The sequence below is a fragment of the Daphnia carinata genome, chromosome 9 (genome assembly GCF_022539665.2).
Source record: "Daphnia carinata strain CSIRO-1 chromosome 9, CSIRO_AGI_Dcar_HiC_V3, whole genome shotgun sequence".
NCBI lineage: Eukaryota > Metazoa > Arthropoda > Branchiopoda > Diplostraca > Daphniidae > Daphnia > Daphnia carinata.
In genome coordinates, this window is record NC_081339.1 from 554,650 (window position 1) to 571,391 (window position 16,742).

Genomic DNA, 16,742 nt, shown 5'->3' on the forward strand with positions numbered 1-16,742 from the left:
AAAATATCCCGGAAACCCAAATGTCACCCCTTGACACCGAAACCCATGAACCAATGACTATTATCATGGAATCGATGGAACCCAACATGGGGGAAATCGAGACCATGGAAAGTGACAAATCAAAAGACCCCCTGAGAATTCCTACTGTTCCACGAAACAAACGTTTCAAACCCACCTTGACGACCCAGAATTCTAAACCTGCTTCAACCCCTCCTGAAACCAAAAAACCTCACAAATGACTGCAGAACTAAAAATCGCTTCCATCAACATAGGAGGTATCAGATCAGTCGAGCGACGTCAAATCCTTTTAAATTTTTGCAGGGACGGTAATCTAGATATCGTGGGACTTCGAGAGGTAGCCTTTCATTCTTGTCCAATAATTGAAAGCTGTTACCACTTGCTAGCAAACGTCGGTCCCAACAAAAACGGAACAGCCATCCTCATTAGGCATGGTCTGGAATATTTTCGATTGCTTCTTGAACCAGACGGAAGGCTTATCTCTATTGACGTAAAATGTTTTACGTTTATTAATATCTATGCCCCGTCTGGTAAGCAAGCTAAGAACGAGAGAAACAACTTTCTTCGTCAAACCTTTCCTGCCTACTCAGTTACCACTCGACTGCCCTTCTTGTTGATGGGTGATTTTAACTGCGTTGACGACATCCAGAATAGGGCAAATATCCAATCCCTCCCTGTCCCAAGTAGTGTCGTTAGCTATGCTTTAACGGAGATGGTTACCGGTCTCGATCTGGTAGACGTCTGGAAGAAGCTAAATCATGGTGAACCGGGTCACACTTTTCATTACTTTTCCGGTTCTTCTAGACTTGATAGGATTTATGCTACTCGATCCTTTGCAGATAACTTTTCAAACATTTGTTTGCAATCTTTATCGATTAGCGACCATCAGACAGTACAATGCACACTAACTTGCAATCTCGATCTCCCAAATGGTAGCAGACCGTCTGTCGGGTTGTGGAAACTAAATACCTCAATATTGTCAGAAGAAGGTTATCAGAGATATGACGCTAATCATCCTTTTAGGAAAAGTAATGTAGCAAATTGGTGGGAGAGTGTCCTGAAACCAGGTGTCAGGCGTATTTCGGTAGATTATTTTAGGCAAAGAGCTAGACTGATTAGAGGAACAAAGTTTTTGCATTCAGGAGTTGGCCGAAGCAGACACCTTTGATTGGGTTGCCTTTCACCAGTTGAGGAAATTCTCAAAGTCTTGGGAGGAGAGCACACATAAAGGGTATGGGATTCGTTCCCGCTGCTTCGAAGGGCCACAAGTAGAGGAAGCAAATATTTTTCATGTTAATAGAGCCAGAATAAACTACAGTAAATGTCGCATTGATAAAATCGTTGCCCCTAATGGCACTTGCTTATCGACCAAGGAGGATATTTCAGCAGAGATTGTTTCCCACTTTACAAAAAATTTTAAAACTCAACCTTCTCCTGACACACGGGCACAGACTGATTTCCTTGAGGGAGTAAGAGATTGCTTTAAGCCAACCCCAAACCTAACAGCACCAATTTCCCTTCTTGGCATTCCTTATGAGTTTTACGTAGAATTTTGGGACGTGATCGCACCCCATTTCTGGGATATGTTTAATGATATCCTTGAAAGGGAAACTCTGGCGTCATCGCAGGGACAAGCGGCGATCAGGCTAATTCCCAAGTCTTCAGGGCTTGGCGGGATTTCTAATATTCGGCCAATTTCTCTCTTGAATTGTGACTACAAAGTCATGGCATCTGTTTTAACGAGACGTTTGAGGTAGACACTGTCATCTACCATAGGGCCTCGTCAAAAAGGTGGGGTACCTGGTAGATTGATTTTTGATAATTTAGTCTTTATAGAGATGTCATCCAATACGTTGAGGACCGGGGATGCCATGACTCTTCCAACTTTTCGATTCGGGGTATGGGCGCTGCCATTGTTGGAGTTGACTTTGAAAAGGCCTACGACCTGGTTAACAGGAAAGTCCTCTGGAGGATTCTGGATGTCATGGGCTATCCCACCACTTTCGTCCGTTGGTTACAGATTATGTATTCTGTAACGGGAATGTCAATCCTCAACGGACCGGAGGTGGCTGGAGTGATTAATGATACTCAGTCGATTCACCAGGGATGCCCCCTATCCGTCCATCTCTTTGTCCTATACATTGAGCCATTACTTGTGTGCTTATCTAAAGTTCTCCAGGGCGTATCATTATTTAATGAAAAACTCACTGCCAGAGCCTTTGTTAATGACGTCACCATTTTCATTTCTTGTGACGAAGATCTTCACAGGGTAGGACAAGTCCTTGACTTGTTCCGCCAGTGGACAAAGGCAAGGATGAATAAAGAGAAAACGAAAGCTCTGAGACTTGGGACTTGGAGCTCTAGATTGATTTGGCCTCTTGAGTGGCTTGTGTCAGCATCAACAATGTCCCTGTTAGGAATTAAATTCTCCCACTCTATAGCCGAGACAGCTGATAGGGTCTGGAATGATGCATTCGGCCCTCTAAATGGTATTCTGCGAGAGAATGCCGGTCGAAGGTTTAACCTCTACCAGAGGTTGATTTTCATCAAGTCAAAGGCTCTATCCAGAACTGTGTTCATTGCTCATGTACAGTATGTTCCAAAAAAATCCGACTACCCTCCTTTAAAAAAATGCCCCCTATCAACGTATAGCTAAGTTATTTACTAGTTTAGGGGGGTTATGTCAGAATATGGGAAAATGCGGAAAAAAATGCAGTAGACGTTACCATAGAAACGAGACATGAATTAGCCAGTGTCTTGAATCGCGAAGAGGTGAGAGAAATTGCCGTTAGGCAAAGCCAAAAATTTTTACAAATCTACTACAAAATGTATTTGCACTAGGCTACGGGAGACAGACTTTGGGATGGGAAGTCTCGTTTCCATGGTAACAAATTTAACGAATCATGGCATACGCGCCTTTTTAACAATATTTGTTCTTATGCGTTAATAATACTAGAGTCAATAGATTGGTTTAAGTTACCTCTGCATGGTTGTTGAATATTTTATGAAAATCACGTGAAAATATTCATCTAATGGGGGATTGTAATTCTTATGTTTTCTACACAAGCTTCCATGACGCTAATTTGGAACAGCAAACTACATACAACAAGACATGTTATGCTTTTTAACAATATTTCCTCAACCATCGCATAGTTGTAACACGTACAATTGCCACCGTAAACGATAATGGTTCTGTACTGTCAAGGCACTATTTTCAAATTTCGTTTTCCTCATTCCCTCATTTTTCCCTTTTTTGTGAGATATTTGTAAATCATTATAGATACCTTGCACTACTACATTATGAATAATATTAGGATCAATAGATTCGTTTAAGTTTTCTCTACATGGCTATTGAATGTTTTATGAAAATCATGCGAAAATATGCATCTAATAAGTAATTGCAATTTTAATGTTTTTTACATAAGGTCTCATGAAGCTAATTTGGGACAGCAGACTACATACTAGATGACATATTAGGCTTTTCAACTTTGTGTTGTTCGAGATGGCATACTCGAAAGAAATTGGATTGCCAAGCTATAGGAGAATGGTTCCATACTGTCTGGGCACTATAATTTTTTTTTCCAAATTTTTGAACTATCCCCTTTTTTATGAGATATCTTTAAATCGCTAAAGATACCTTAAATTAAAACAATATAAAAAATATTAGGACCAATAGATTCCTTGAAGTTTTCTCTATATGGCTGTTGAATATTTTGCGAAAATCATGTGACAATATTTATCTAATGGGGGATAGCAATTATTATATTTCTTTACATTACCTCCCATGACGCTAATTTGGGACAGCACGCCACGCACTAAATATTAAGTAATAAGTATTATATTTTATTGCTTCAATATGTAAGCGGTGGTATAGTCGTAAAATTATGGATTGTCAACCCGAAGATTGATGGTTCAACTCACATTGTAGAATATGAGCAGATTGCTTTGCCTAATTGTTTCATTTTGTGAGATACTTTTAAACATTCTATGACACAGAATGACAGACTTGTGTAAGCTTCCTCTACATGGATGTTGCATATCTTAAAAAAATTATGCGATAATATTCATTTAATCGGTAATGGCGAATTGTATCATTCATAAGAATTACGATGGCAGTGGCTCTGTCGTAAGATGTTGGAATGGGAACCAAAGGATTGAAAAATTGATTCTTAATGCGATAAATATTTACTATTTTCCATTATTGGTTTTTTAATCACACTTTGTGTGATATTATGAAATCGCAATGAATGTTTGTAGGAAAACCTCAGAAAAATATAATATGAATTATGAAGAAACAGGCCTTATGGATCCATGAATCGCAAACACTACATTGGTTGAAATCATCCTTTGTACCTGTGCTTTTACACAGCATTCAGAGAACACGTAGCCACTTTTTTCAGTATCTTTGACAAAGGTAAAAGAAACCTCTAATCGTGCTTCTAATTGTGCTCGAGACCTCGATGAGCGTCGTGATCCTTCTATAAAGACCTTGCCTGTTGTTTTTTTGCCCTTTTTTTCTTTTGCCTTCGGACTGTAAAACAGAAAAAATAAATATGAGCAATTAGGGAATTTAAAACATTAAACTGACCAAGTGCTATAATCATACAATGAAAACACACCATCTTTTGTCAAAGTGACATGAGAAGTAATTGCCTCAGATGACCCTGGTGTTGGCAGCGACTGGAAATGTCCGTTCCATTGTATTGGAGGTATCCCTCATCAACGTCGTCGTCAAATTCTTCATCCAACTGTGGCGCATTGTTACTTTTGAAGAAATTTTCCATTTCCCTGCAATTTTCCCGGTTTGCTGCTGCCTCCGCTTTTCCACCTCCGCCAAATGTTTTTTGCTTTTTCCTCGCCCCCTACGCAGATGTATTTACTGGATTAGGACGGCTACCGACTGAACATACCATTAAGGTGAGCCCAGAAGTTTTCCCCAAAGTATATGCAGACCGACGCCTGGCGTTCCGTCTCCGAAACCCAGTCGAGAAAAAGCTCGCAGAGATGTAAGACGTGGGAATCATCGCACGAGTTACCGAACCCACAGAGTGGGTCAGTGCAATGGTGGTCGTCGTCAAACAGGGAAACGATGTCCAGATTTGTATCGACCTCACCGCATTAAACAAAGCCATCAAGAGGCAACATTCATCCGTCGAAGAGCTGTTGGACGGATCGGAAAGGCGCGTTTCTTCGCTGTGTTAGACGCAACCTCAGGATTTTATCAGATACCTCCATCCAATGAGCCGTCATACTTATGCAACATGGCGACCCCTTTCGGACGATTCCGTTTCCGTCGGATGCCGTTTGACATTCGATCATCACCCGATGAGTGCCAGTGGACCATGGAGAAATTTTTCGGTGACATAGATGGCATTGAAATCGACTTAGATGATTTGCTGGTACGGTGAGAGACAAAAAAGCAGCTAAATGAACGCCTGGTAGCTGTCCTTCATAAAAACATTAACATACAACATACAACTAACATTAAAAAGGGTCATTTCTTCCTCCAGGAAGTACCCTGGCCTGGCCACATCGTCAAAGAAGGTCAATTAATGGCTGAACCAACCAAGGTGGAAGCAATACTAAACATGCCATGCGTCGTTTGCCTAATTGCCAGTGCTGCGCCTGTGCGATCCCGATTTTCCTCTGGTTGAATCCGTCGATTCCTACCCCACCGTCCTTAGAGCAGTATTATTACAAGACAACCAGCGCGTCGCCAATGCACCCGTAACCCTGACGGAAACACAGAAACGTTACGTGCAGATCGAAAAGAAACTCCTTGCTATTCAGTTTGGACTGGACCGTTTTCGCCAATACGTGTATGGACAGGCAGTGGTCGTTGAAAACGACCACAAACCCCTAGCAGGCTTCTTCAACAAACCAATGGCATCATGCTCACTCCGCATCCAGCGCATCCTCCTTTAACTTGAACGGCACGACTTAGTTTTTATCTACAAACCAAGACGTGACCTCTCTTTTCCGATGCCCTCAGCCGTGCCTCCAGTTCCATTATCCACACGGAAGAGCAATCACAATCAAGTGATGAGCACCTACGTTTGGTTATTACGTCGGCTATGCCCGCTACGGACACCAGAACCCGTTACGCCGCCGCCGCTGCCCCTGATCCCGCCCTACAAGTGGTGAGAGACATGGTATCCAAAGGATGGCCCGAACACAAGAGAAATTGTCTAATAACGAACTAACCCTTTTCGAACGTTCGGCACGAGTTGTCAGAATACGATGGCCTTTTCTTCGAGGGTAAATGGTGGTGGACCGGAAATTTCACGGCAGCAGGAAATTTCACGGCAAATCCACGTTGGCCACTTTCGAGAAGTCAAATATGTCGAACGCGCAAAATCGGTTGTGTACTGACCAGGCTACATTAACGTCCGAAGTCCGAAACATGGTGGCGTCGTGTTCAACCTGCGAAGAAAATCAAAACCAAGATCCTGCCCAGCCACTGCAACCTGTTGAGGCCCCGCTGCACGCCTTCCAAGTCGTGGGCTCAGACTGTTTGAATTCAAAGGAGTCCCCTACTTGCTCGTCGTCGACTACTACAGAAAATGGCCATGTTTTGTCCCACTACAGTCAACGGTCTCGTCTGCAATCATCACAAAGCTCGATCGGATTTTCGTCGATTTTGAGATTCCATCCGTGCTACGGTCCAACAATGAACCCCAATACGGGAGTGCAGAGTTCCGGCGCTATTTTGCCTCCAAAGGCATTCAACACACCCAAAAATACCCGCAGTCCAATGGGTTGGCCGAGAGAACCGTACATACGGTGAAACGACGCCTCGAAAAAATGCTAGACGACGTGAAAACGGCGAGGGATGCCCTTAACATAATTCGCTCAACACCCGTGTTCTCAACTCTTCCCTCACCCGCAGTCCTCCTACAAGGCCGCCACTTCCGTGGCGCATTTCCTTACACCCACTAAACACTCCAGCCCAGGGTCGTTAGTGCGCCTACCGTATGACAGCAGTTACACAAAAGCAATGCAGCAGCGTCATTCAAACATGACAGTTTCCCTACCACCGGTGGTTCTGTTTTGTCCATCGGGCAGACGGACCGAGTTCGCGTTTCCAGAAAGTGGATTTCGGGTAATGTTACAAAGGTATATGCAGATCCCCATTCGTATGTAGTCCACTACCACAGAAGTATACAACCCACCCGACTGACGAAAGTCCATATCACTGGTTTTCACCGGTTGCTCCCGCAGTCGCCACTTCGTCAAGAGGCCAAGAGACATCGAACGCGCGTGGAATCACGCGTTCCGGACGGCCCTACCTCGTCAACACCCGCTCGTTACTTCTGTAAAGCATCTTCCCGTGTAGGATGATGGACTTTACGGATTAAGACAAATAAATGTAAATTGAACTCGAGGCGTTTTACCAGCTAAGACATCAGAGTTAAAAAGACAAAGAACAAAGAAGAAGAAGAAACATTCAAGAAACAAGTCAAAAGAAACAAATATAATTGGGTCTTACCGTGATCACACGTATAGAGAACGAGAAGAAAAACGACACAAGGCGGGGGTGATACGCAACTTCCAGGAGAGCGATACACAAACAATAGTTCAAGACAAATGGAACTAGACAGTCGAATCACCGCGAATAATTCTAAGACTAAACAATTTTACTGGACTGACTCGGCGAATAAAATGTTAAGTAAAAGGCACAAATTCAAGCATAACATTAATAAAGTAATAGAAATGCTTTTAGGCAACTACTCGAATCGGCTGCAAGTTCTAGTCTGATCTTCCTCAGATGCTGGGTTAACCACGGAACTTTGGATATTGCAAAGTGGCGTGATTGGGAGGAGCTTGTAGGCTGCACGCGGTTGACCAATTAAAAGACGCGTTCAATATGGCGTGATATTGATGACGTATCGCCTGCGTGAATCATCTTGCAGGTGTTCATCTAGGTCACCCGCGCTGCGTATGTTGCGGTGCAATTAATATGTTCACCCTTGATGAGTAATAAAGACATCGAGAAGAAATATATGTTGAAGATGTCTATTTGGCTTCGTTACATCACTCCCGGCTGCGTGAGATTACGTCCCGTAATCAGACTGATTGCATGGGAATGAATTCGGAAGCTGTTCGTCTTGAACCGTCCGTGGGCGACAGCAAGTGATCCAGATGAGTTTAAAGAAGCCGATGAAGCCGCGAATGAAGATTAGGACTAGAGGACCTCAAATGCCGATGAAAAAGCAGTCTTTTTTAATAGTTGGTGAAAGGTGACATTTCAATAAGTGGGGACAATATAGAAAACAAACCATACAAAATAGAGCGAGACAATATAATTTGGCAGAAAATAAAATAAAATGTTTCACGTCATCATGTGGGTTTCTTAAACTAAATAGAACAAAAATTTAAAAGAAGGAAGTAAGAAATCGAAGGTGAAAAATATTCTACGGCTTTTGAAAAGTCAACGATTTTCCGTCGGTGTCTCAATAGCTGAGCTATGGCAAAAGGGGAAGAAAAATATAGGGCACTGGAATATAACTGTGTTTTCGGGGGGAAGAAAATTTTATCCACCATAATAACTAGTATCGTTGGAAAGAGGAGAAGATAATCTTAATTATCGAAAAGAGAAAAATGTTAAAATAGTTTATGGTTTAGCGAGGTGGACAAGAAAAAAATTAAAAATTCTACGGCGGAAAAGTTTTTGCCGCGCAAGGTCATACACTGCGGTGTGGAAACGAAAGGGAAAGTGAAAATTAGTGTGTGCAAGAGTTGGAAACTAAAATGCAAAGAGTTGGAGCTACGACTTTGGAGAGTGTAAAGGAAAAGAGATTCACAGTGGAAATAAAGCACAAGGAAGTTCTACATCGTTATTTAGGAAAAATTTTCGTTTGTGGTGGGTCTCAAATGCTACTTGTTAGGTTTTAGTATCTTGTTATTTTTCGAAATTATACTACTACTCATTTTACGGCACTGGGAGAGGGAGATTTTATAAAAGACATACACTAGAGAGAAAATGGGAAAAGAACAAGTATTATATAACATTGTTCTACTGAATACAAAATAATGATTGGATGAAGAAGGGTGCCAGAAAAGTATCATAAGAAAGCATACGGCACATAAGTACATTATTGAGTTCCTAAACTAAAACTCCCACTAACTTCTTTCTTTTCTTTCCTTTAGAAAAACGTATTGTTCGTTTTTTTTTTTTTTCATGAATATGCTCATGTATAAATGGTTCTGCTTATCGAAATAATTATTCTCTTCAAGATCAGTTTTTTTCATTTTTTTTTTATTTTTTTTTTATTTACGGATAAGCATGAAGTCGAACGTGTTGTATCGAACTTCAATAAGTAATACAGAGTTCGTCCTCTGACTGTTTTTTTCTCTTTGCAGATGAATGTACTTTTTCTGCCCTTTACCAATATTATTTATTTTCAATTGTGATAAACAATCTGCATTCTTATGAATATGCCCTGGCTTATACTTGGATTCATAATTTAATAAAATTGGGATACACGAGAACTGGTGGTGTCACTAGAGAAGTGCGCAAGTTCTCAAAAGCGATTTGTTCTTCGGCTCCCCATATAAAAGGTTTCCTACTAAGATCTGTACTTTATACTCCAAAATTTTTCTTTGATTACTTGTAACTCAGTAAGGGCGTTGTCGAATAGGGCCTCGTCCTTCTGTATCAATTGTATGTTTTATAAGATTAATTTTCCCTAATTCTGAATCTTTTGATGCTAACAAGTCGTGAAAGTTATTTACTAATTTTGAGAGCGGTGCTTAAAATTCAGAGTCGACTTCTGAAATGAAAACTGGCTCAGCTTCTGCTTTAGGGTTATCTTCCAATTTCACTAGAGAAATTTTTTCGATAACGTTTTTAATAATTTCAATTACGCCTAATGTAGTTTTTCTAGGAATTTTGATTTGATATAATGAATGATTTTCGACCATATTTTATAAGTTCCATCTCCCGATACATTTCCAATAAATTCTTTTTAATATAAATGCCTGCTGGAAAATCTTGTGCTGGGGTAAATATAAATGCTATATTTTGTGGGACATACGGAAATGAATCTTTCATTTCCGCTACAACTACTATCGACGTCTGACGAAATAGCGTCGTCTTTTTGACCGTATAACTGCCATGTCCGGTACCTCAGAGATGGCTGATCCCTGCTCATCCCTCGCTAGGTAAATCCTCCTGGCTTCTCCGTCAAGCCGAAATCCGTGTTTCTGGATTGCATCCCATCCAAGGATACAGTCCACTGAAACACCATTAGTAACGATAAATTCTCGCTTAAAAACTGACTCTCCGTATCGAACGGGTAAAATAACTCTTCCCAGCGTATTTAATTTCTTCTCCCCTACATTATATAAATCGAAGTCAAGCTGACTGCAGATCACCTGACTTCTAGGGGGTAACTTATTAAATAATCTCTCGTGAATAATATTTTTTAGACGCGTCTGTATTTGTAACGGGATCTGAAAAATCTTTACTGGAATTCTTGGGGTCGATTCATTCGTTAATATAGTGGGTAAATTTTGCGACTTTTTGGGATTTAACGTGAGGCTGCCTATCAACTGACCCGAAGTTACAATTGATAATTATTGGTTTCCATGACGCTGAAATGGACCTGGATTATAAGGTCTATGGGAGTTTCTTAACTCAGTACAAGTATTAGACTTATGTCCGAATTCACGACAAGCATAATAGATTAGAGGTTGGTATTGTTCCCAGTTTTGACGCTGAAATTGATGACAATTGGACTGACTGTGTCCATGATTTCTACAAAAATTGCAAACTACTATGGGCTGATCTGATCTGTAATTAACATCGTTAGCTGGTCTAAAGAAAAAGGGCGAGAATGGCGTAGGTCTATTCGGGAATCTAGTATGTTGGTAAGAATTGGTGTTAGTATTGGGGCGATGAGGGGGAGGTCTCCAATTTCTCTCTCGACTGATGCTATCCGTTTGAAATGAAACTTGCATCCCATACGGAGCACCCGTCAAAGAAACATGACCCATTTTATCCATTAGGAGCTGTGTTACAACCTGCGTAGGCTCGTGCAGAACTTCTTTAATTTCATCCTTCTCCGAATTTTGGATTCTCTGCGTGTTTATAGCCCTGACTGATTTTAGCACCTCATTCTTGACTATTTCCTTCTGATCAATTAATATTTGTGTAAGTTCCCTCAGTTCCGAATCTATTGTGTCCTATGACTCGTCAATCGCTCTAACAAATTCATGTTTCTCACGGTCCGTCTCCAAAGCTTCTAAACGAACGCCATAAACAAGCATTGATGCAACAAATTCGTTGAAGGCACTAAATTCCTTGTACCTTACTTTAGCTTGCAATTGTGATTCTAATCCCTCAATAAATTTATACATAAAAAGGATCGAAAAAGACTTTTCTGTATAGACTTCCGGATATGCTGTTGTTTTAAATTTTTGTAAGCGACGAGCATAATCCACGATCTTTTGCTACTGGCGTTACGGAAATTATGGGGTGTTCACAAGGGTACGAGAAATCTTATGTCCGCCATAAATAACATCATCCATCATTGTGATCGAGTTCGAAAAACCGCTGCCACCATAATGTAAAGCATCTTCCCGTGTGGGATGATGGACTTTACGGATTAAGACAAATAAACGTAAATTGAACTCGAGGCGTTTTACCCACAATGATGTATGTATTATATCAGCTAAGACATAAGAGTTAAAAAGACAAAGAACAAAGAAGAAGAAGAAACATTCAAGAAACAAGTCAAAAGAAACAAATATAATTGGGTCTTACCGTGATCACACGTATAGAGAACGAGAAGAAAAACGACACAAGGCGGGGGTGATACGCAACTTCCAGGAGAGCGATACACAAACAATAGTTCAAGACAAATGGAACTAGACAGTCGAATCACCGCGAATAATTCTAAGACTAAACAATTTTACTGGACTGACTCGGCGAATAAAATGTTAAGTAAAAGGCACAAATTCAAGCATAACATTAATAAAGTAATAGAAATGCTTTTAGGCAACTACTCGAATCGGCTGCAAGTTCTAGTCTGATCTTCCTCAGATGCTGGGTTAACCACGGAACTTTGCATATTGCAAAGTGGCGTGATTGGGAGGAGCTTGTAGGCTGCACGCGGTTGACCAATTAAAAGACGCGTTCAATATGGCGTGATATTGATGACGTATCGCCTGCGTGAATCATCTTGCAGGTGTTCATCTAGGTCATCCACGCTGCGTATGTTGCCGTGCAATTATTATGTTCACCCTTGATGAGTAATAAAGACATCGAGAAGAAATATATGTTGAAGATGTCTATTTGGCTTCGCTACACTTCCGGTTACACGCAATGTGTCTCACATACCGATGCTCTCACTCGCCTAAATTTTCTCAGCCCATATCTGTCCGTTGCATTGTCACTACCATATATTTCACCAAACATCTCTAACGTCCTACGAGGAACTATGCTAACCTCATAGTGTTATCATTTTTTCACCTCATGCTTGTGATACATGTGCACACCCTGCTCATGCTCATCAAGTTTTAAGTTGAAATCGTAGCGCACGATAAAGGAAGATGTAATAAATGGTAAACTAGCAATCCCTGTAACTAAGAATACCCCGCGACCAAGAATACAAAGTCTTGTCACAGCTACTGAAGCGGAACCTGGAAACATAAGATGCATTGGTATCAATTCAAGGTATTAGTTTAGAAAGGCATGCAATTATTTCGAGATATTTAGATATAAGTTTGTTGAATAATCATCTTAAGCGAACATAATTGAAATTGGGAACACAAAGAGAATAACTTCCTTTAAATGAGAAACGTTTTTCTTGTTTAACAAGAAATTCAATTACTGTCGTGTGGATGTTGTCTATTTTAATTTACAAGACTTAGCATCAAATCAGATTAACCTGCCACCATAATGGAACATATACTCTCTATTCTAATACTGTGTACTAACGCGAAAGAGAAAGATGACTGAATAATTAAAGCGAACAGGAAACGCCAATGCCATAAAAGATGAGGTAAGCTGACCATCGCAATGCTGCCTGTCGAATGCTCATCACATAACTTATTTTTCTGACCATTGTTGTGTAATGGGGGTATAGTTCAGCGGTAGAGCATTCGACTGCAGATGGAAATGTCCGCAGTTCAAACCTAAGTGCTCCTTGAAACATAAGAGGGATTGGTGTCATTTTATAGATTGAGTTTACAAAGGGCATGCATTATTTCGAGATATCTGGATATAAATTAGTTAAATAGTCATCCTAAGCTAAGTCAATTGAAAATGCGCAAACCGAAGGAGAATTACTTCCTTTAAATGAGAAACGATTTCCTTGTTTAACAAGAAATTCTGTCGTATCAATGTTGTTTATTTTAATTTACATGACCAAGCATCAAATCAGATTAACTTGTCATCTTATAACAAAAACTCTCTATTGTAATCTATAACATGTCATCCAATCCTGCAGTAGATGGCTTCATACTACCAGCCATCGACATCACTCCAACGCAGCCCTGTCCTGGTTGTATATCCGGAAAAAGGCAGAGATTCCCTTTTCGTGTCGGTAGGACAAGAGCCTATGAAGTCGGACAACAAATTCATTCAGACGTATGTGGCCCTATGCACGTACAGACAAGAAGCGGTTTGCGTTTCTTCATAATTTTCAATGATGACTTCAGTGGATGGCGCACAGCCTACTTTAGGAAGCAGAAGTCCGAGACAGCAAATCTCTTCATACCAAATGTGGCACCACACAAAACCGAACATACCACACTTGCGCGTGTTTGGAATCACAGCGTATAATCATATTCCAAAAGCTGACCGCAGCAAGCTAGACTCCAAGGGCCTCAAATGCTTCTTCGTAGGATACTCCCTTACCCAAAAGGCATACCGTTAATGGCACCCTGCCACTAGAAGGAAAAAAATCAGCCGGGAAATCATATTCGACGAGCAATTTCACCCCACACTAGATTATACTATTTATTATACTATTATTACTACCCCATACTATTTTATAAGACTCTTAGTACCTACACCCAAAGAAGACCAAAAACAGGTCCCCAAATAATACAAGAGAAGATGTAATGCCCCAGGTTGCAGGGGTAATTGACATTGATCCTGAGCCACCATACGAGCCTATTCCGTCGGACGTCTCAATCCAAGTAGATATCCCAGTTCTGGAGAAGGAACCCAATCTAACTCTACCAAACGACAGCATATCAGTATCTCCAACAATAAAAGCACGCTCACCGCCTTACCCTTTGTGCATCCGCGAACCTAAACGCCAATGGCAATCATTATAATCAATCGCTGACCAAGAAGAACTCTACGAGCCAACAAATTATGCTGATGCCTTGGCCTCTACCGACGCTGGTTTATGGAAAGCCGCAATACAAGATGAGCTTAAGTCACTCATGCTGAACAAAACCTGGTTTCTCTCTAGACTACCACCTGGTCGTACACCTATTAAGGGACGATTGGTATTCAAAGCCCAAGGTTCATCCCCACGCTACAAAGCTAAGCTGGTAGCCATCGGATTTTCTCAGCGTTATGGGATAAGCTATGGAGAGACCTTCTCGTCAGTTCCTTAATACGACACACTTTGAGTCATCCTGTATTTTGTTGCTGTTTACAATCTGAAACTGTCTTAACTGGATGCGAAGGCTGCTTTCCTTTACGGGCAGTCAAACGAAGAGATCTATTGACAACAACCGGAAGGGTTTGTTCTGCGGGACAGGAGGATTTGGACTGTCGTTTGCACAAATGCTTATACCGCATTAAAAAGGCATATCGAATATGGAATCACACTTTCGATACTTTCCTAAGGAAATTTGGTCTTCGTCCAAGCACTTCTGATCGAAGCCTGTATTTACGTCATCATCAAGGAGAATTGCTGGCAGATCGCCAGAAAAGAACGTTGTATCTATCAACAGCCCGACTACATCCATAAAATTCTTCGTTTAATTAATAGGAAAAGGGAAGCGCCCACGATATTTACTCTCTTCACACTCATCGCTGATGCGCTAGCTACACATTGAACCTGCTTTTGAAAATTTGAAACAAAAAAGTGAAAAAAAAATAAAGGAATTCACAGAAGGAAAACTTAAATTCTTTGTAACAAACAAAGCAGGAGCTCCAAGTCATCAGTCAAGTCTAACCTTAGTGTGCAGGTAACATATCGCTGAAACGATGAGTTCTATTTCGAACTATTTCAATATTTGGGGATGAACCTGCCAATTGAGTTGGTATTTAATTGGACACCAGGAACGACCCATTAGCGGTGGAACGGAACACCTTAAGGATTTTTTGCCGCACCGCCATATGCAATAAAGGTGGGATAAAAAAACATTGAAGATGAAACTATTTCCAGGTTCAGGATTATTAGACTAATAACGTAATGAATGTGGATGGCACAAGGGGCTATTAAAAAAATAACAAACGCAATTAAATAATTTGCGATAATTCAAGCATGCACCTTCAACCATAGTTGGTGGACATCTTGCAGCATGTATTTTGCATTTCCAGCCTGCAATCTGATAAGATAGATTCGTACAATGAATAGTACATATTCCTGGAACCCAGCTGACATCCAATCGCCCTCCCACCTCACTCCGAAGAATGAACCGACTACGAAAGAAAAGAATTTTGCTGTCATATGCTATTTTCTTGACTGTGAACTCATTGTTCCCAGGTGTGAGGATCGAACTCACGTCTCTATACGGAGACCAGAACTTAAGTCTGGCACCTTAACCACTCGACCAACCTGGAGTACAATAACACCATTTTACTTAATTGGAGTCCTAGCTTAAAATGGTACAATAAAAATCTGGTACACTAAAAATCAGTAAAAGTAGCAGTAATAGCTACTACGAAGAAATTTTCTTTCTTTCCAGTCGTACACAACCGTTACACAATACATTTCAGATTAACGTGTGAAAATCCAACTTACGTACCTGAAGAAACATGTATGAATAAATATATGTGAATGAATATATGAAGAAACAGTACGTAACTATGAAAAAGGTGCCTTAACATCTAGGCTAATCAATTAATCTTTAGCAGTCAAATAATTGTGTAAAGTATTATCAGTACATGGTTGCGACAGATTTTAATAACATAAATCCAATTTACCAGGAAATAGATGCAATTTAGCGTTAGTCGTCTATTGTAGCAAACTTATGGTTACCAGGTATGAGTATTGAACTTACGTCCCTATACAGAGACAGAAATTAAGTCTGGCGCCTTAACAACACGGTGAACCTTGTGTTCACTAATACTATATTACTGAATTGGAATCCTAGCTTAGAATTCCAATTGTCGACTGAGACACGCAAAAAAATGAACAGACTAAGGTAGAACAGAAGATTGCTGTCATTTGCTATTTTCTTGATTGTTTCTAACATTTTTCAAATTGATTTATTCCTAAATCTACCAGGAAATCAAATTCATTTAACGATTTTATCGATGTGGCATGGTTCTCTTTCACCCACAACACTCTTTCTTATGGGGAATGTGTGTAAAGCCGATCTGCTAATTTCGGAAAAAACCCATTGGACATTTATGTTAATCTGATCAGTCTTATTTTTCAAAACTAATTTATTCGTTCGATTCAGTTTTTAATTCTGAATCGAATAGCTTAAGACACCGAAGAGGGTGCAATAAAAAAAATATAGCGAAATGTATGTTTTCAATAACCAAAACAACGAGCTGTCAAAACGAGACATCAATTTTTTTTTGG

The 16,742-nt window shown here is 40.4% G+C and overlaps 1 non-coding gene across 1 annotated transcript; it reads right to left on the reverse strand.

Moving 5' to 3' along the window:
* Nucleotides 1-15,688: 15,688 nt before the first annotated feature.
* Trnal-uaa (transfer RNA leucine (anticodon UAA)) lies at nucleotides 15,689-15,772 on the reverse strand. Its single transcript has one exon. It is a non-coding gene; the product is annotated as a tRNA-Leu (tRNA).
* Nucleotides 15,773-16,742: the final 970 nt, after the last annotated feature.